This window comes from Eretmochelys imbricata, chromosome 16 (assembly GCF_965152235.1).
Source record: "Eretmochelys imbricata isolate rEreImb1 chromosome 16, rEreImb1.hap1, whole genome shotgun sequence".
NCBI lineage: Eukaryota > Metazoa > Chordata > Testudines > Cheloniidae > Eretmochelys > Eretmochelys imbricata.
In genome coordinates, this window is record NC_135587.1 from 419,416 (window position 1) to 440,001 (window position 20,586).

Consider the following 20,586-nt stretch of genomic DNA (forward strand, 5'->3'; position numbering starts at 1 on the left):
AATGTATCTGTAGTATAATCTGAGGGTGCCTTGCAATCTACCTACTCCAGCTGCTGGGACTTTAAGAAAAACACCAAGTGCTGCGAGACTCACAATAAAATGATGAGAGAGGACAAGACTGACTTGCTTAGCATTATACTGGTGACAGGAGTTTCCCGACCCTCTTACATGCCTGTCTCTGTAACTCTGTGATCCTCCAGGCACACAAAAACTGGCCAACCAGGAGCCACTCTCAGGGTCACAGCAGAGCCCGCCTGTCTTAGGGCAGGTCTACACTTAAAATACTGCAGCAGAACAAATGCACCGGTGCTGCTCCGCCGCTGTAATGCTTAAGTGAAGACTCTCCTATGCCAACAGGAGAGCTTCTCCCATCAGTGTAGTTAATCCACCTCTGAGAGGCGGTAGCTATGTCCAGGGGAGAAGCTCTCCCGTCAACGTACCGCTGTCTACCCCAGGAGTTCAGTCGGTATGACTGCGTTCACTGAGGGGTGTGGATTTTTCACAGCCCTGAATGATATGGTTCTACCAATGGACGTTTATAGTGTAGACCTGGCCTAAGTTCTGACTCATTTCAGGTCATCCATCAAAGTCCTCTGCTCTTTACTTCTGAATATAAAAACCATAGTGGTGTTTCCCTCTCCCTCCAATTCCCCAGCTCAATGCTCCTATTTTGCTCTGTTTAGTTATTTGGATGCTGTAGATTCAGATGAGTAAATTCACAGCATAAAGTTTATTTCAATCTTCTGGTCTTGGACTTTGTCACAAGGGTACTAGATCTGCACGGCTCTGCCCTGAAAGGCTAGACAGACCCACCAGCAAATGCCTTGAAGGGGCTTGAAGAAAAGCAGCTGGGTAACTTTAAGCGAAAGCTCGAAAAGCAAAGCTTGAGGAAAGAGTAAATAAAATCAAAGCATCAAGCGATGCTTTCCTCGGGCAAGAAAAGAAGCAACAACATCCTCACTGTGAAAGAAATCTGTTGGCAACTTCCAGCTGCCGAGGAACAGAAGGAAACTGGCAATAAAGTAGCCAGCTCATATGATCAACTGCAGTAATATTATGGGCTGGAACCTGGCCGCACCATGGTGCTGCAGCAGCGTTTCTTTCCCAAACCAAATTATCCCTTTTTCTTTAAGTTCACATTCGCAGTCTGAGGGGCTAGAAACCTGATCCACCACCTGAGGACAGTGGGAAGGGTCAGGGGTACAAATCTGGAGTCATTTGGTCAAGGGGTGCGTGAGATGCAGCCCCTCCCAACACGAGCTGTTTCCAAAACTGAGCTAGGCTGGAATACCAGCAGAATCCTGGCCAGGGCTGGGTGAGGGAGACTCCCAGCACACCCTGGAGCCGGCCCGGGGCTGGAAGGCAGAAGAACTCAATCTCTTCTGCAGCTGTTTCTCAGCAGTTTGTCTTGGCTGAGGCCTCGCACCCTGGGGGAGGTACCTGTGCTTTGCAGATGTGGTAAGAGGCTGCAGAAGGTGAACTCAGACAAAGCTGGGACGATGTTTCATGGATTCCAAGGCCCGAAGGGGCCTCTGTGATCTTCTAGACTGATTTTCTCGTCTCCTGTGTCACACAGGCCACGGAACTTACCCCAAATAATTCCTAGAGCATCATTTTGATTTTTTTTTTCTGAATTTGATTTAAAACTTGTTAGTGACAGAGACTCTGCCTCGCCCCTTGTCAAATTGCTCCAGTGCTTAATTACTCTCACCATTAGAAACGTACACCTTCGTGCCAGGTCTCCGTCAAATACAGCAGACCCACACCTCAATCACTGAACCCCGCGGCCTTTGGAAATGAACCTCCCAGCTCAAGTAGCCCCACAGGCCAGTGGTGCATGGCCCAGCTGCACAACACTGAAACAAGGTTGCAGTTGATTCAGGCTTGGAGCATGGCCTAGACACCCAGCCTGGGACTGGGGGCAGGTGAGGTAGCTGAGAATAGGTCGGCTCTGTGCATGTCCCAGGCACACAGCAGTGCGAACAGGCTGGGAGAGCCGACAGCCGGCCAACTTGGGGCATGGCAGACACACAGCGCTGAGAACGTGCAGAATTGGGGCATGACACGGACATAGCACTGACTGGGGCGGGGGGAGCTGCAAACAGTCATGCCTAGTGCTTGGCAGAGACACGTGGTGCTGGAAGTGGGGTGGGAGCAGCCACGCTCTGTGCATGGTGCAGACATGCAGCGCTGATAACACAGAATCAGCTGAGACTGGGGTGGCTGATGAGAATGGGCAGGCTCGGTGAATGACACAGACTCTGTACCTCAGTTTCCCCATCTGTAAGCTAGCTGGGCTCTTCCAGGGCAGGGCAAGGCAACCTCCTTTGGCTTGCTTGGAGGACAAGAAATAAGTTTGTGTTGTACAGGGCTCTGGCGGGGGTTCCACGTTCACAATCGCCCCCTGTTGGGAAGTGAGGGGAGGGCGCGGTGGGGTGCATCAGAAAGGAGGACACTGCAGGGTTGTGCTTGGCGAGACGAATTTTGGATGATCTTCATGTGGCCTTCACTCAGAGTAGCGAGGAAGGGAAATTGCATCTTGTTGCAACATTGTATCCCTCTGCAGAGCCATCCTTGTAACCAGACGGGTCCCCAGCGGTGCTCCAGTCACTGCTCTTTTCCCACCATGGTTACATTACATGTTCTGGGCCCAGGTGGCTGCTTCTCTGAGGCCCCCTCAATCTGTCCCAGGATGCCCCCTCCTGCAGCTGGAATAGACAAGGGAGCTGGGAGACTCTGTGTAACCCCTTACCTGTACAAGGCAGGGGTCCCAGTACCAGTTCCCTTCACATACACTTTCCTGGGCCATTGGTCTTGTGCCCTGACCTGGGCTGAATCTCTTTCTAAAGGGGAAAAAGGAGCTCTGTCTGCACGGTCCATTGAGTCCCTGACCTCTCCGCTGAGCCTCGCACAGAGGGGCACGATCAGTGGAGAGTTTGCTGGTTACCTCGGCGTGTGATGGAGATGTCTACACCCCGAGAACCAGGCTGAGATCCCAGCGCATTTCATGCAGCCCCCTGAGCAGCTCCCCAATGGACTTTCAGCCACTGGCCACATGGGCAGGATTTGGGTTATTAAACTGAAACAGACCAGCCAGAAAGAAGCATCTTTACTTGGTCCCAACCCCAAGGCTTTGACACTCACTTTGTTTCTCCCCAGAACAAGGGGTTGGGGGATGGCTGAATCTTTCTCAGGTGCCTCTCTGAAGGGAATCCAGAGAGAACTAGGTCAGATGTAAGTCGAGCAGGGGAAAAGAGGGGAGGTGGGCAGTGGGGCCAGGAAGATGAGCCCAGGAAACTCCTGTTTACAGATTGGCCTTAAGATGTTTGTTTGGGCCTGCGGAGCTATGTCTTGCTGCCCCATGGCTGTTCACTATTGCCTAGTCTTTCTAAGGCTGCTCTGCAGAGGGATGGACTAATGATTTTGCATCTGCCCACACAGTGCTCACTAGGGCCTCACTGGTGTAACTGTTCTCTCTTTTCCCCTGGCTTTCTAATGAGTTTGTCTTTTAAAAATGCTAGCATCCTAATGGGGATTTTCTGAGCTGTAGCTGACACTAGAGATTGACAACATTAGCTCCAGCATTTAGTCAAGCTTGTCCCTGTGAATTTCACACCACTCCTAGGGCATGCTGGGTTACAATTCTTACCATAGCCTGCAGGGGCTGTAACTTTAACTATGGCCTGATTCCAGCTCAGCAAATGTGAGTCTCTTCCAGGGTGTAGGGAAAGCCCAGTGTTTACTGCATACGGAGTTTGCGTCCCCAGCAGAGGTTGCATGGGATCCAGGAACAGCTCACCCTCACCTTAACCTGTCTACCGATCAGAAAAGTGTCAGACATGAACACACACGACAGGGCCTGCCCAACAATTCTGAGAGATTTAATTCTGCTGTGTGCACTGGGCTCTGAAGGATTCCTGGCAGGGAAACATCACTGGGAGATGGAGGTGGGGAATAGGGAAAGCTGGACCATTGGTGTGGCCAGAACATCAGTGAAGAGAAAGAGATGGTTCTGTGTAAAACCTGAAGAGGGCATCTGGGCTCTGAGATTCTGCTGGAAGCAATTCCAGGCTCTCACCTACCCACGGACCTCTGTGACTCTGAGCATAAGACTCACAAAGATCAGGGTTTATCAGGGCAAGTGGCACTTTACGATGCTGATAACAAGACCCCAATCTTCATGTTCAATTATTCTTTCACTGAGAAAATCTTCCCTTTCTTTTCTCTTCAGCCTCCGAGATCATATCTTAAAACTGTGCCCCTGAAAGCCAATAAATGGATTTCATTGGGTGTCATTTTTTCCCTACTGTTTACACAAGTCTCCAAGTTACTAAACTGGAAAGAGAAAGGATTTGAGCAACGTTAAAAGAAAGACTCAGATTCACAAAGGGACTTAAACAACTAAGGCCTGGTCTACACTACAGAGTTAGGTCGAAGTCTGGCAGCTTAAACGCCGACCTAATAATGTCAGCGTCCAGACTACAGTGTACCTCCCACCGACCTAACTCGCCTGCTGCGTCGACTGAATAACTCCCCCTCCAAGAGAGGTGCGGCGCTTACGTCGACATAGTTAGGTCAACGCAGTGTATACGCTGCATTGCCTACATCAGCTTAAGTGGCCTCCAGGAGGTGTCCAACAATGCCCCATTGTGACCCACTCTGGTCACTGTTTTGAACTCCGCTGCCCATCAGCCAGGGTCACAGGAACAAGCCCCTCCTGTTTAAGGACTGGGAGTTTTTGAAATTCCATTTCCTCTTTGCTCTGCATGGAGAGCTCACCTAGCAACTGCCCAGCTGAGCAGGCTCCAGGCTCCCAATGCTCTGCTGCCGGCACCGCTCAGGGGGTGGTGGAGCTCCTGGGTCTGTGGGGAGGAGAGGCTGTGCAGGCCCGGCTCCGATCCAGCCTAGAAATGTGGACGTCTATGAGCAGATTGCTCGGAGCGTGGGGGAGAAGGGCTAGAAGAGGGTCCCGCAGCACTGCCATGTGACAGCCACGGGCTGCGCCAGGCGTACCAGGAGGCGAGGGAGGGAAGCAGTCGATCTGATGCGGCTCCACAGACATGCTGCTTTGACAAGGAGCTGCGCGCTGTCCTCTGCGGTGATGCCGTGCCACCCCCGAGCCCCATGGGTACCGGAGGAGTTGGAGTCATGGGCCACCGCAGCCAACCCTGAGGATGAGAATGGGAGACAGGCGAACAGGGGGTTGATTTTCAGATTCAGGGCTTAAATTCAGCTGGAGCTGTCCGGAGTGGAGCTCTAGTAAATATTTTCAACCCCGATGGAGTTTTTATCGCATATTGGAGGAGGGCATGGGGGGCTCCGCGAAATACACTACAAGAATGTAAACCCTGATCAGATTAAACTCTGTGTTCTAATCTGTAATGGACCGAGACTAATAAGAAATAACACCGCCTTCATTCTGGGGTTTACAAACACTTGCCCTGAGGTTTAATGCTGTAGAACATGTTTCCCAATCACAGAGGTACTTTATTTGTGTCCAGATTTAAAATAGAAATGTTACACTCCTAGCAAATGGTGACAGGAATGCCCCCGTCTGTCATAACGCGCTGCCCCTGGACCAGAGCATGAGGAAAGGGAGAGGTAGCACTACTGTGATAGGGGAACCCCCATCATCGCGCTCTGTTACCCCTGGGCCAGGAGATGGGGAAAGGTGACAGGTAGCAAATTGCGATGGGAATGCTCCCTCTGGACGGCAGGATGGGGAAAGGCAAAGGCAGCAAATTGTTTCATGGCAGTAAAAGGGAGAATAGAGATGTCAGTAGCAACTACAGGTTGCAAATTGTGCAGGCAGCAGTTCGTAGTGTTGAACTAACAACTTAAAATGCCTTGTTCAAAAATTTTAAGTAACACTTAACTTTCAAATGCCTGAACAGCAAATGTAACTTTTCTTGTCTGCAGAGTGAACATTGGCATTTTTATCTGTTTGAATAATCAAAGTGGTGCTTTCCGTGCCTTCTGGGCTGCAAAGATTTGAACTGCTTCCTGCTGAAGGTCCACCGTCTGGGCCAGCTCATGCTCTATTGAGATGGTTGCAAGGCCGACCAGCCTCTCCTGTGTCATTGTGGAGCACAGATGTGTTTTTATTAACTGCAGCTTGGAGAAGCTGCGTTCTCCACTGGCAACTGCTACAGGAAGTGTTAGAAGTATGCGCAGAGCAACAAAAGCATTTGGAAAGAGGTGGGTCATCTTCTTTGTGCACATATATTCCAGGACAGCCTTTGGAGTTGATCCTGCTGAAATGTATCTTGAAAGGGCTTTCAGTTCATCACCTAAATCACTCGCATCAATATCGCGCATGTCATCATGTGTCAACACTGTCTTTAGTGCCCTGCATTGCTGGTGTAGGTCTTCTTCAGGTACAGTGAGGAGTTTTGGAATATTATACAACATCCCAAACTTACTGCTGTGTTCCTTGAGCTGCATGAAATGTTCTTCAACTGACTGTATTGCACAATCTAGCACCTGGTTAAAGAATTCAACTTTGAATTGTTGTTTGGGGTCTCTGATGGGATTATCCCGTGCCTCGTCATCAAAATGTCTTCTTCTGCGGTGACTCTTGTATCCTTGAATGGGTGGGAAAAAAGCTTCAGTGTCAAGTTCCTCTAACAACTTCTCTGCACTTTTCAAACATTTTGAAATCCCTCATCTGAGCAGTAAAACTGTAGGTATGACTTTGCTTTGTCCAGTTGTTCCATTGCTCCAGATATGTCAAGGTCAACACCTTGGAGTTGAAGGGTTCATGTAGCGTTCATGCACCTGGAAACAGTCATGGCACACCCTGACTGTTGTGTAGGAGCAATGCACACATTGCTCTGTTCTGTCCAAGGACATGGACCATGAAAACATGGACCATCTGGGAAGTCAAAATAAGGACATCAGCCGTGGGAAGCTTCCTCGGCCGAAGCTCAAGGCCTGAGAATAAAGATTGTAGTAGATAGAGGCTAGTAAATAGGAATATTAATCAAAGTCATATTATTTCCTTTGTTGATGCCTTTTGCGGTCGGTTGGGGTATGTGATGCGCAGGGGGGGGAGAGAAATAAAAGAGGTGGGAAAGCTGACAGGGGCGATCCCATCAGCAGACCAGCCTGCTTGCTTGCCTAAAGCCGTGTCCTGTCTTATATTGAACCGCCACAGGAGTCTCTTGCTTACAACATTTATTTCAAACATTATGTCATGCCACAACACTAAGCTACACAGAAATTTGAAGTTATGTATGTTTCTGGTGATTCCATTTCCCTCTGCCACTGTTCTCCCACAAACAGTTCCTGTCATAGCATTATCCTCCAGAATAGCAACTATGGCATCATCTATCTTCCGAATTTGGTGTTTGATAGGCTTTATCGCCTCCACTCGACTTTCCTATTGTGTGGCTGTCACGGAGTCCCTGGGTGATGCTCTGGAACTGCTCCCTACGAAGCCAGTCAGGACTCTGGGGAAGTCTCCTTTCTGGGAGCAGACTGTCTGCAGGACACACAGCTCACACAGCTTCCACCTTCCTGCATCTGACCTCAGAGCATTCAGCATCCTCTGCCACTCCGTGCGCTTCCCACAGCGAGTCCGCCCAGGCAGGCTCCTGGGGAAGCCAGAGGGTCCTGCACTCCAACTCCGCAGTCAGATGTGACTCTCAGCCAGCCAGTAAAACAGAGGTTTATTAGACGACAGGAACATGGTCTAACACAGAGCTTGTAGGTGCAGAGAACAGGACCCCTCAGCTGGGTCCATTTTGGGGGGCAGTGAGCCAGACAACCACGTCTGTACTTCACTCCATGTCCCCAGCCAGCCTCAAAACTGAAACTCTCTCCAGCCCCTCCTCTTCTGGGCTTTGTCCATTTCCCGGGCCAGGAGGTCACCTGATTCCTTTGTTCTCCAACCCTTTAGTTCTCACCTTGCAGGGGGGAAGGGCCCAGGCCATCAGTTGCCAGGAAACAGGGTGTTGGCCATTCTCTGTGTCCAGACCCCTGCACATACCTGCCCTCTAGGGCTCTGCAACGATCATATGCCCTTATCCCACCACCTAGATACTTAAGAACTGCCTAGGGGAAACTGAGGCTCCCCCACAATATTCAGAGGAAACACTACAAATAGTCCCGCTTCATCACAGTGGCACACTGTGGTTTCAGTATCAGAGAGGATGTTCCCAGATGTTGCTTCAAAATTTGCCATCGATGAGTTGATGCCGAGAAAAATACATAGACGCTTTGAATTACATTAAAAAATTCAGCAGCCTCACTAGAAGCTGATGCTGCATCACTGACCACCAAGTTCAATGAATAAGAACTGCATGGGACAAAAAAAGCTTGAGGGTTTTACTCTCGGATCCGTGTCTGTACTCCTCTGTTCTTTCCTCTCATGTTGGCACCATTATCGTAGCCCTGACCTCTCATGTCAGCTATCGCAATTCCCGTATCTTCCAGCTTTTTAAGAAGCACATCTGTCATACCAGCTCCTGTGGTATCATCAATGTCAATAAATTCTAGAAAATGCTCTCTGACAGTCACCATTGCAGGGACATTTTCACTAGGTTCTGTTGTTGTTACAAAACGCACCATTAAAGTCATTTGTTCTGTATGGCTGATGTCAGGTGTGCAGTCCAGAATAACAGAGTAATATCTTGCTGACTTCAGATCTGCCACCATCTTCTGTTTGACTTTTGTTGCCAGTAACTGTATGATCTCATGTTGAATTGTTTTTCCAAGGTAGTGGTGTGTACACGTTTCTTGGGTGGTGACTCTTCTTAGCTGCTCCTGGAATACAGCATCAAACTCAGCCATCAGCTCCACAATTTTAAGATCAGTTAAGGTTAATTTCCATTGTTTGGCACATACAGCTGATCTGAAGTGCCACGCAGTGCTAGGTTTTGGGTAGCAAGCATTCTCACAATGGCAATGAGCCTTTTCACAACATTTTGCCAGTAAAGACATTCTGATGCAATCTTCTCTTGATGCTGATCATCTATGGTGGCCTTTAACCTTAGTCTCATCTCATGCTCTTTCCACCTATGGAATGCTCTCTGGTGATTTGCTGCCTTCTCATGGCATGCCAGATTTCTAGCCAGATTTTTCCAGTCCTTTGTTTCTGCAGAACCCAATGTGGCTGGAACATTAGACGGGAAGAGTTTGCAACAAAACCAGTATGCAGCATTCTGGGTTTTTGAGTACATAAGCCATGGCCTCTCCACTTTGTCACCATTGGGGATTTCACACCAGTAAAGTGTTGGATGGCAACTTCTCTTTTCATTGTCTTTGGGGAACATGAAGTTTTTCACTTGTTGAGGCCAATGCAGTACAAGGAAGTCCCTCGGGTTACTGCTCAAGTGGGTCCACAGTCCTGGATCATCTAGACTTAAGGAACTTAAGCAGGAGCTGTTTCTTGTGCCTCCACCACACTCTTCTCTGATCTACACTTTTCTTCAGGAATGTGCATGGTTACATCCATTTGAGATGGAGATATGGATGCTGCAGTAGCTGCCAGGTCACCTGCACTCTGACTAACTGGAAGATCAGGCATCTCCTCACCACTCACATCCTCACTGGGGCCGGAAGGCTCACCGTGAACATTTGTGTCTGTGTATCTCAGGAGAGCTCCTTCCTGCTTAGATAGAAAAGCTTCCTTCACTTTCTTTCTTTTTCTGAGTGCTGCCCCAGAGGGGCGTTTTCTTCTTTCACTCATGACTGCTGTTCTGTGCCAGCTATAGTGGCTCTCAACACTCAGTTGAAGGGGACAAATAAGCAGGCTGGTAACAGGCCTGAGTGAGGGAAGATATCAGCATCTTAAGGGCCTAACTGGCTCCTACTGCTTCAGTTGACTGCTTGTTCTCCCCAGGTGGGTTCAGGGAAGCAGCAGGAAACAGGAAGCTGCCTGAGAAGCTGGGGTTAATCAGTCCAGGCTCCTGGGGGTGCTAGAGAGATACATAAGAGGCTCCTTCTCCTCTTTCTCCCTGCAGCTCCTGCTGCTTTCTGCTATTCCCTCTCACCTTTTCTCCTGCCTGCCTGTTAGGTCTCTCGTGCCCTCCTTCCTCCAGCACAGCACTCCCCCATCTCTGGGCATCCCGAGCAGAGAATACAGATGCACCAGCAGCAGACACAGTTTTCTACGCTCTGGGTCCTAGTGGTGCCTCCCCACAGCCTGGCACCTGAGGCGGCCGCCTCAGTTCCCCTCATGGTCAGGCCAGCCCTGCACCCTGCCCACCTCCCATCCAGGGCTTAATTTGTCCCCCAGCTTGCGGGGTCTGAGGAAGGCTGCTGTGCAAAGTGATATTTGGATGTTTGTTAATCACTTTTCGCTGCCTCCCAGCTCGCTAGCAAGTCTCCTGCTGTGAGACGTGTTATTAACAAACGTACAAACATCACTTTTCACAGCAGCAGACTTACTCGCTAGCAAGTCTTTAAAAAAGCAACCAAAAAAGCAAAAGAAACAACAATTAAACAGAGACAAGAACATGCAAAGCACCTTACTTGTGTTTCTATTTGGTGTAGGTCCAGTAAAGAATAGAGGCAACTGTACATTATTTTTATTATTGAGTATGAAAACAACCCTACATCAATAAATTGCAATGATTTGGGCATGGATAAGGGCAGATTTATTTATTCCTAAAGTTAATTAAGTATTTTAGACCAAATTGTCAGAGTGGCCACCAGTGGTAGTTGGTGGCCATGCTGTGAGGCCACCAAAACATTTGTTGTGAGAACCCCTGCACCAGAGAGCTAACTGGGGCATGGCTGCATCAGTGGCCATGACCTAAGAGTGCTATTGAATATCTTGATTTATTTTTGGCCTAGCACTTAACTCAGTGGCACTGGTCTGTTTCCATGGCTGCAGCAGATCAATTCCAACATTTCAGGGGATTTTCTAGGTGGCCATCAGGAGAAGGCGGATGATTTTGGTGACAATTGGAAAATGATGAGGGGGAAACAGGTGACAAACCTGAGTGGGCAGAGCACCAGTCCCTGACCCAGAGAAACAGGAGCTTCGCTGCTGACATCCAGGTGCCCGATGGGGAGCTGCAGTCAGTGCCCACAGGGGGGGAGCCAGCCAGGACATGGGCAGAGGGGATCCCTGAGAGGGGGCAGACAGGAGGGACATTTAAATAGAGCCCAGGGGTGGGTTCATCTGGACCTACAGGTAACCAGAGGAACCCAGGGGCAAAGCTCTGACAGCTCCATGACCCGAGTGAGGGGAGCAGAGCTGGGAGCCCAGGGCTGGTCGCCAGTGAGCCTGGTGTGGAGAGAAGAGACCAGCTCTGACCACCTGCTCCCTGTGCCAGTCTGTTACCAGAGCGGATCACACACAGAGTGTCCCCGGCTCCCGTCACCCCTGGCTCCTCTGGAACTACCTGGAGTCTCCCTAGAAACCCCCCTTCTCCCCCCGCCCCGGGATCTGCACGTCTCCTTTCTGTCCCCACAGTGATCCTGTGGCTTCTAGGCAGGACGCCTACATAGGGCTGGGAGAAGCTGCCCCTCCCCAGGGGAGGTGGGGCCCCAGGGGGCAGGGTCTGGGGCAGGGGGCTGCGTTGATCGCTAGGACCCAGGAGCGGCTGGGGGGCGGCTCTGGGGGGAGCGATCACGGGGCTCAGGCCCGGCCGCAGGAAGTGAGTCTCAGCCGCTGCGGGGACTCTGGCTCCCAGGCTCCCGGCGAGATCCCCGAGCCCCGGCGGCTGGTGCTGGGAGCCTGGAGCCCGGGCTGTAGCCGGGAGAGGGGAACCTCCAGCCGGGCCCTGCCCGCTGCTCCCCGGGAGCCTCCCTCAGGGCAGAGCCCCCAGCCCGGCCAGGGCCCCTTCCCGGCCGGGCCCCTGCCCCGGGGGGCCCCGCTCGGAGGGAAGGTAAGAGAGACCCGCCCCCCGTCCCGGGGTGCAGGGGGCGGGTTTGGCCCCGGGCTGCTCCCCACGGAGCTGGCTGCAATTCCCTGCCCCGGGCCCAGGAAAGCTGCCGGAGCTCCCGGTGTGCGGGGCGGGGGGAGCCCGGCCGGGCCGCGCTGGGGCAACACGTGGGGGCAGCCGGGAGGGGTCTGGAGAATCCTAGACTCTCAGGGTTGTCGGGAGCTCCGGAGGGCATCTAGTCCAGCCCCCTGCTCAAAGCAGGCCCGATCCCCAACTAAACCATCCCAGCCAGGGCTTTGTGGGGTGTAGATAAGGGGAATTGAAGGGGGGGGCAGGGATGTGTGAGGGGGCAGGAGGCGGGTTGGGGCCGCACTTCTCAAGGGGCCACGCTCGGGGCGGCACTTCTGAAGGGAGGGCATCCCCCCCCCCCCCCTCTTGGGCGGCAAAAAAACTAGAGCCGGCCCTGGTGAAGGGCGAGTCCAGGGCAACTCATTCATCAGGTGTTGCCACCAGAAGACTCCAGCTCTTGCTAAGCGGGAGGAGGAGGCTGCTGGTGTGTGTCTCTCTGCTCAGGATACAGCTCTGGAGTTGAGCTGCCTGGATCAGAAGCTGCCTCCTGCATTTTGACCTGGGAACCCAAACTGAGAAGCTGCTGCTTATCCAGCAGAGGAGCGACCTTTGTTAAACCCCCTCAGTGCCCCGCTCGGGTGGGGACTTTCTCCGGTGCCTGGAACCAGCCCTGGGGCAGCCCCAGGCTCTGCTGACACCAGCCCCTGAGCCGGAGCCTGCAGGTGAGGGGAGAGACCTGGGGCAAAGTGCTGGGGTGGGTGTAGTATGAGAAACTGCTCCCTGTAGGAATTTGCTACATGTAGCAGACAAGTCCTACTTTGCTAAAAACTGTAGCAAATTTCTACAGATAGATAGCAGTTCCTCACACCCTATAGTGTGAGAAACTGCTATCTGTAGAAATTAGCTAAGTCAGCTAGCTACTCACCTTTCCTGTCTTCTGGGACAGAGGTAGCAAATTGTTAACAGTAGCAGTTACTCATACCTAAGAACATTGTTCTTATGGGCTGACTTGTCGTAATTTGCTGAAACTTGACAGTGGCAAGGGATGGAAGCATAAAGTCGTCGGCTTCCAAACGATCCTGCCTGGTGTACAGATGTATCAATTACCTCTTAATAGAGGATTGTAAAAAATAGGGAGGTCATTGAAACACCACTCATTTTGCAGCGTCACTTGCTGTGCTAACAATGTAGCATCCTGATATTGATATTTCCGTGCAACTGTGGGTTGGATTCATTGTAGTGGGACGCGGGACACATGGAGGATAATTTAAACTCTGGGCTGGTGCGATCTCTGACCGTGACCGTTCATCAGCTGAGTGGGCAGGCCCAGGCAGCAATGCCCTTGTCCTGGTGCCTTGACTGAGAAAGGTTCTGATCCAAGGGAGGGTAGATTCCCGCCAGCTCCTGGGGTAATGTCTCACTGGCGATGAAAGGGCTTGTTCAGACAGAGATTTTGAAATCTGTAGGGTAAAGATGAGCCAGATGGGTTTGTCTTCATGCAGGTGTATTTTAGTCTCTGGGGGCTGGGTAGAAAGGAGAGAGAAATATGTTGGATTTCCTGTTTCCCTTACTGAGGACAATCTATGCTCCCCTGACATTTTTCCTGGCAGAAACAATTCCTATCTATTTGTTACAGGGTCAAAATATGGCTGCCATCACACAGAGCCATTAGTGGTGGTGGAGGTGAGAAGAGGGCCAAGAAGTCCTTTCCCTCCCCAAACACTCCCATGCATGTGGAAGCCGCAATGTTGCTGCTGCCGAAATACCCTGATGGCAAACGGGTGGGGGCAGAAGGCACTGCCAGCTGTCCTGAGCAGCCCAGAGGAGCCAGGCACTGTGTGGAGTGTATGCTGCTACACCTATTCTGTACTGGTGAAGGCAACCCTCACTCCCCAGTGCTCCTGGTGGCCCCAGGGCTTCCCCTGGCTTCCACCAGCACAAACACCGCACCTACCACCATTGCTCGAAGATGTATCACCTTCTGCCCCTCTGGAGGGAGGGGGGACGACCGATGACCGGTGAGATTGTTAGGGTGAAGGTGGGCTGTATGGCACCCTAGTAAAAACTGAAAAATATTTCACAACCATTTTATTAGATTTAGCTCATTTTTAAATCCTCACACAAATTAAAGTTTGCTATACAAGCCTACTGTGCAAACTCTGTTAATGAACTTCTCAAATGCAGGGCATTCATTTTTGGAGGCTTCTCATGTGTCAGATACTTCCTTCCTTCAAGGTATGCTCATGATCAGATAGAAGACAACTTCTTTCAGAACACACAATTCTATTCAATGAGGAACAAGAACACTCAGCTGTAGCTCTTGTGACTGAGAGTAGGAAGAGGTGAATTCCTACTTCTTTCATCCCAGGAAACACAGCACAAAAATTGGGTTGAACCATTAGTGATGATGATGATGAAGAAGTTGAAATCAAATCTTCGTTTGTTCATCATGTGATATTCCACTCTGTGTTCATATTCTCTATTCTGTCCTGATCACATGGCAGCCCCGTTGCTGGGAGTGCCTCACTCCACTCAACTGTCGGTGTTTTATAAGACAGGCATCTGTAAAAGCAACGTAGAGGTTGATAGAATCCAAAAGTTGTTGTAGAGATGTAAGAATCAAGTCAATGTACTGTACTTGTCAGCTGGACAGTGCACTTAACATTGGCCCCCAGTTTGTACAATGTGGTAACTCTTGCTTAAAGAGAAAGTGTGATGTGACAGCCATGTTTGTTCGCATAAACTGTGGTGTGTCTCCAGCATTCTTAACACCTCTCTAAATTCTTCTCAAATTAGCTTTGGCAATGACTGGCTTATGAGGCTTTCTGCATGTCGATGCAGTCTAGAGGATTGGTGTTTTGCAGCCTTTTCACATAGTTTGTCAGCATTGGCTTTGCTGGTCAGTCTGGCAAACCAAGCTCCTCCACTTTTACTTTATAAATCCATGGAACACTCATATCTTGAACACTGTGTGCAAAGGTACAGAGAAGGTAACTAAAATGATGAGGAGTATGGAACAGCTTCCATAGGAGGAGAGATTAAAAAGACTGGACTTTTCAGCCTGAAAAAGAGAGGACTAAGAGGGAATATGATAGAGGTCTATAAAATCTTGACTGGTGTGGAGAAAGTGAATAAGCTCCCTCATGTAACCCAGAACAAGGGGTCACCAGTAACATTAATAGGCAGCAGGTTTAAAACAAACAAAAGGAAGGACTTCTTCACACAACGCACAGTCAACCTCTGGAACTGTTTGCCGGGATGGGGGGGCGGGGGGAGAGGTTGTGAAGGCCAAAACTAGAACAGGATTCAAAAGAGACCGAGATCAGTTCATGGAGGATGTGTCCATCAATGGCTATTAGCCAGGATGGGCAGGGATGCAACCCCATGCTCTGAGAGCCTCTAGTTTTCCAGAAACTGGGAGTGGACGGCAGGGGATGGTCACTCAATAATTGCCTGTTCTGTTCATTCCCTTTGAAGCCTCTGGAGTTGGCCACTGACAGAAGACTGAGTACTGGGCTAGATGGACCCTTGGTCTGACCCAGTCTGGCCGTCCTTACGTTCTTGTGCAAAAATTAATTATAATAAAAATGTTTAGTACAGAAACTCCCAACACCAGCCAAAATTGATCACTTGGGCACCGCAGCTCTGTCTGCTGGATACCTCGGCAGAGTAGGTGAGTTCATGTAAATACAGTCTGGTCCTGAAGCCTTCCCCCTACCCCTGGCTCATCACTCGCTGCCAGGGGAGCTCATTCACACCTTGCTTACAAATCATCATTTTAAATGATAAGGTTGGCCAACATTGCCGAAACCAATGTGCCAACGTTGTCAGAAAAAACAATGGCTGTGTGAGGAAGCCAGTCTTTGTTCAGACTTTTCAAACCTATTATACTTTCAGGTACAAGTATTTGATCATACACTGTATGTGTATTTTAAAGTGTGCATTAATGTTTCAATTTCTATTCCAATTTCCAACCAATGACTAAATTGGCAACACTGCGGGTAACTGGTTGATCACTGCGGGGCGGGGAAAGAATGGGCGGGGGGGGAGGGGGGGAAGGGAAGTCCCTGTTTCACTGAATTAAGTCTCCTGCAGCACCTTAGTAGGTTACATCAGACAGAGAGGAGCTCCAGTGGCTAGTCATTGGGATACCTGTGCCCTTAAGAACCCAGCCCTGGGAAACCCATGCTGACAGGAGCTGTCTGTGAGAGGAGAAACACACCCTATTTTTGGAAACACTGGTGTCTCAGTCCACCGGGGTAACTCTTACCCCGTCTGCCCCTGCCTCTGCCAGGGTTTTACCCTCTGTCACCTTCTGGCAGCGCCTTACCCCTGGGCTTAACCCCAGCTCCTTCCCCCCCATTCCTGATTTTGCCCTTCAGCCCCTATCCTAACCCTGCTTCCAGCTGCTTGACCCTCCTGACCAATGAATTTTTGCCCCCTGCTCAGAATCTGGCCAACACCTCCCTCCTCCGATTTGCCTCCTTTCCTCCTTTTTAACCCCTGTAAAAACAGTCTGCAGAATCTTATCTTATGGGTAATAAGGGCAGGGTGAAGGGCAGTGACTTCAGCAGATGTTACTGAGTGTGCTCAGTTCACGTCAGCATGCTCAGTGCACCCTAAGTAGCAAATTCCTACAGGGAGCAGTTTCTGCTCCTCCACATGGCAGGAAAGTGACTCTGCACAAAGGGCCCCTTTCAGGGACCTGCTGGCGAGTTTGAAGTACAGGAGGGAGGGGCTCCCCATGTGTCTGTGAGTCCCAGAGCTGCTGTCCTCATGGATACTGCTAGGGTTCAAACCCCTGTTAGCAGTGTCAGTGGCTGATCTCCCTAAGGAGAGCAAAGGCCCACGTCAATGGAGCAGTCACCAGTTCTCCAGGGAGAGGGAAGATGATAAAAAGGGAGAGTGGAGAGACTGGAAGGAGCAGCAGGAAGAGAAGTTCCCAGATCTGCCCAGATCCATTCCCTGCATTATCCCGGGCAGACTGACTCTCCTGAGCACAAGGAAAGGAGCTGAGAGAGGAAAAGCCAGTTGCTGACTGCCTGGAATCACTGCGTTGCTTGTAGAGTGGAGGGACAGGCGCTGCCTTTGGGGACAGTGTCAGAGGGAATCCCCAAAAGTGGCTTTTCTGGTTCTGCTCTTTTTCCAGCAATTGGCTCAGAGACACTGTTACAGGGAGAGTTTCAAAGTGTCCCGGTGGGTTCAGTTCTGCTGGGAGGGGGCTGGCCTGGGTGGTAATAACCTAACTGGGTTTCTTCCCAGCATGGCAAAGTCCAGAGCGTCTGACTCAAGGGAAAGAGTCTGGGGGGGGGGGAATCGGGGTGCGAAATGGACTCAAGCCCCTTTTGAAACACCCCCATCGCCCCTCTCACCCTGACAGGCTGAGGAATCACGTCCAGATTTTGCTCCAGATCAACCCATCTTCCAGGAGAAAGGGAAGGAAAATGGCCATGATGGAGCCAGCTCAGGTAGGGGATTTTAAGGGAGCTGCTGGGGGGAGGAGAGGAAGGGAGAGGCAGGGAGGAAACAGGGTGTGATAAACCTGCTGTTAGGGGGCTTATTCCTTCACCCACTTACTTCCCTGGTCCTTCTCGCATGAACAGAGACCAACAATACCCGAAGTCCAAAGGTGCAAACAATTCAATGTTTATTGGGGTGAACTTCCAGCAAGCATGCTTCCAGTTTCCTTCTTTAGTGTCCCCCTTCCCAGCTCTGACACCACAGAGCCTTGCCTGTGTCCCTGTTCCCATTCCTGCCCTTAGCCAAACATGATTGCAGTTTCCCCACCCCTCCACACTCACTTCCTGATTGACTGCAGACTAGATAGTAAAACTTGAGTTCTGCTTAGCTATACCTTAACCAATCATTTTCCTGAAATTTAACTAACCAATCCTAACATATTGTAACATGAGTATGTAACCAATTATATCGTGCCACCTTAATTAGTTTACACCCAGCAAAATTAATTATACAGCAGACGAAACAATCTCAGAACCAGACAGAGACCATGCAAATAAACAATAGCAAAGTGGGAACTATAATGACAAAACAATAGAGAAGTGAGGATTTCACATCCCAGCTATTGATAAGTGGGTTCTTGCCAGACAGGATGCTATCAAACTAAGTTTCCTTTTACATTTTGTAGGCACTTCCCTTTCTCTGGAGGCGATGGGCACTATCAGGACAGGATTGTATTCCTAACAGCCCAATAGCACCTTATTTCAATGTGACTAGGTTGAAATGTGAGGAGGTGACCGGTCACTTCCTGGCTTACGGCTGCCTCTGCTGCTTAGCCAAAGGCCTTAGCCTAAGCACAGGGCCTCAGACTGTCACAGTAAGAGAGACTTCCACCCGCAGACAGTGATTTTGATTCTTTCTTTTATACCAATAGAACTAGCCAAGTGATAAGAATACACCTAAATTCTTAGAGTATCGGCCTTTACAGCCAGGCCTGCATATCTGCATCCTCACACCTGCTGCTTTTCTGAATAGGCCCATTGGCAGCAGGGGAACTTTCCTCATTTATGAAACAGGAAACAGGGCTTGGAACATTTTCCAGACTCCCAGTGCTTGAGCCTGACTCCACTGGCCAGAGGCTGCTGTGAAATACGAAGGGAAGCTGTCGGGATTCCTGTCCCCGGCTCAGAGCTCTGCTTCCCGTATCTGCCTGTGGCTGGCAGGCGTGTGGGAAATGAGAAGACCCTGCCCTGCTCTGTGTGCTGAGGGGACAAGGAGCTCTCACCTTCTCCCACCCCCTGAAGCCACATGGCTGCTGCAGGGTGGGAGAGGGATTCTGCTTCTCTGGCCCTCCCAGAGCTTTTTTTTCTTCCTTTCCCGTGACTAGTGGGATTGTGGCTGGAGCAGCAGGTGCTGAGTGGGGGACTTTTGTTGTTCCAGATGCCGGTGACCTTCGAGGAGGTGGCTGTGTATTTCACCCAGGGGCAGGGGGCTCTCCTGGACCCCGGTCAGAGAGCCCTCTACAGGGACGTCATGCAGGATAACTACGAGACGGTGACCTCGCTGAGTAAGCGATTCCCGTTCCCTCGGTTATTAGAAAGTGTAGGGCCTGCATTTCTGACTCTGGTTACGTTCTTCCCTGGTCAGTTAGATTGGAGGAGATTTTGTCCCATAGTCCACAGTTGCGGCGAGAGAGACTTGCATCTCTGTACCCTCTCCAATGGGACCACAGTGTCAAAACCTAATGGACATGTGAAACCATTCCCACCCACCTCCAGCTTTCAGTGGGGCAGAACTCATGAAGTGTCCTGTCTATTATTTCTCATTCACACACAGCATCTCTGTTCATCTCCCTCCTTGGGTCTAGCTCTCGCCATGGGGAGGGCTCTGGGCTCTGCAGCTTTAGAAGGAGGCAGGGGTTTAACTCTAGAGCTGTGTGTTTGTCAGCAAGGCCCGCAGAATGCACAGATCCTGCAAATTCCTAGTGAGGGTGTGACAATTCCCCTCACCTCCCCAGATGTCTGCCTCTCCCAAGGGGGCTCAGTGACCATGTTCCCGTCCCCTTGGATTCCACGTTCCCCCAGCACAGCATTGGGACATGGAATGCCCTTTGTGACAGACTCTCTCTCAATCCTCCATGCACCCTGATCTGGTCTGATTTCACCCCCTGTGCAGGGTTTCCCATTCCCAAGCCTGAGCGGATCGCCCAGCTGGAACGAGGGGAAGAGTTGTGGGTCCCGGATCTCCAGGCCTCTGAGGAAAGAGAGATCCCGAGAGGCACCCGCACAGGTGAGGACTGACACAGAAACCATGTGGTGAATGAAGGAAAAAGTTGAGAATCCCAAATGTGTGGTGTGAGTAAGCGCCCTCTGTTCTTCCTCATCTCAGCCAGGGCAGGGCCGTAGTCAGCAGATATCGCTCACGCCATTCCACCCACCCTGTGAGCTGCTGGAGCTTCCTTCCCAACTTTCCTTCCCTGTGAGTGTTTGGGTGGGAAGTGGAGTCAAAATCCAATTGCTGATTCTTCACAACTTTAGTGTGTTGGGTTTTCCCTCTGTGCTATTCCTCTTTCTCCCCAGCATGATGACTCCTGTCTGGATTGTCTCTCTCCCAGCAGGTGCGAAGAGAGTGAGTGAGAGTGAAGATGGGAATCATCATGAGGATGTTCCTGGGGAAGTTGATGAATCTATTACAGGTGGTGGAGGACACAAGGATCCCACAGCCCAGCAGAGAAATCCCAATGAAGAGAAACCCTATCGGTGCCTCGACTATGGGAAAGGATTCATTCTGAGATCACACCTTGTGACACATCAGACAATCCACACAGGAGAGAAACCCCTTCAATGCTTGGACCATGGCGAAAGCTTCATTAATCGCTCAGACCTGAATAACCATGGGAGAAGCCACACAGGCGAGAAACCCTCTCAATGTCTCAAGTGCTGGAAATCTTTCTACTCAAAGTCAGCACTAATTAGACATCAGAGAACCCACACAGGAGAGAGACCCCGTAAGTGCTTAGACTGTGGGAAAAGTTTCACAAAGAAATCAGGCCTTGTTACACATGGGAGAATCCACACAGGAGAGAGACCCCATAAGTGCTTAGACTGTGGGAAAAGTTTCACAAAGAAATCAGGTCTTGTTACGCATCAGAGAATCCACACCGGTGAGAGATGTTATAAATGCCTCTGCTGTGGAAATGGTTTCCTTTGGAAGTCAGACCTTA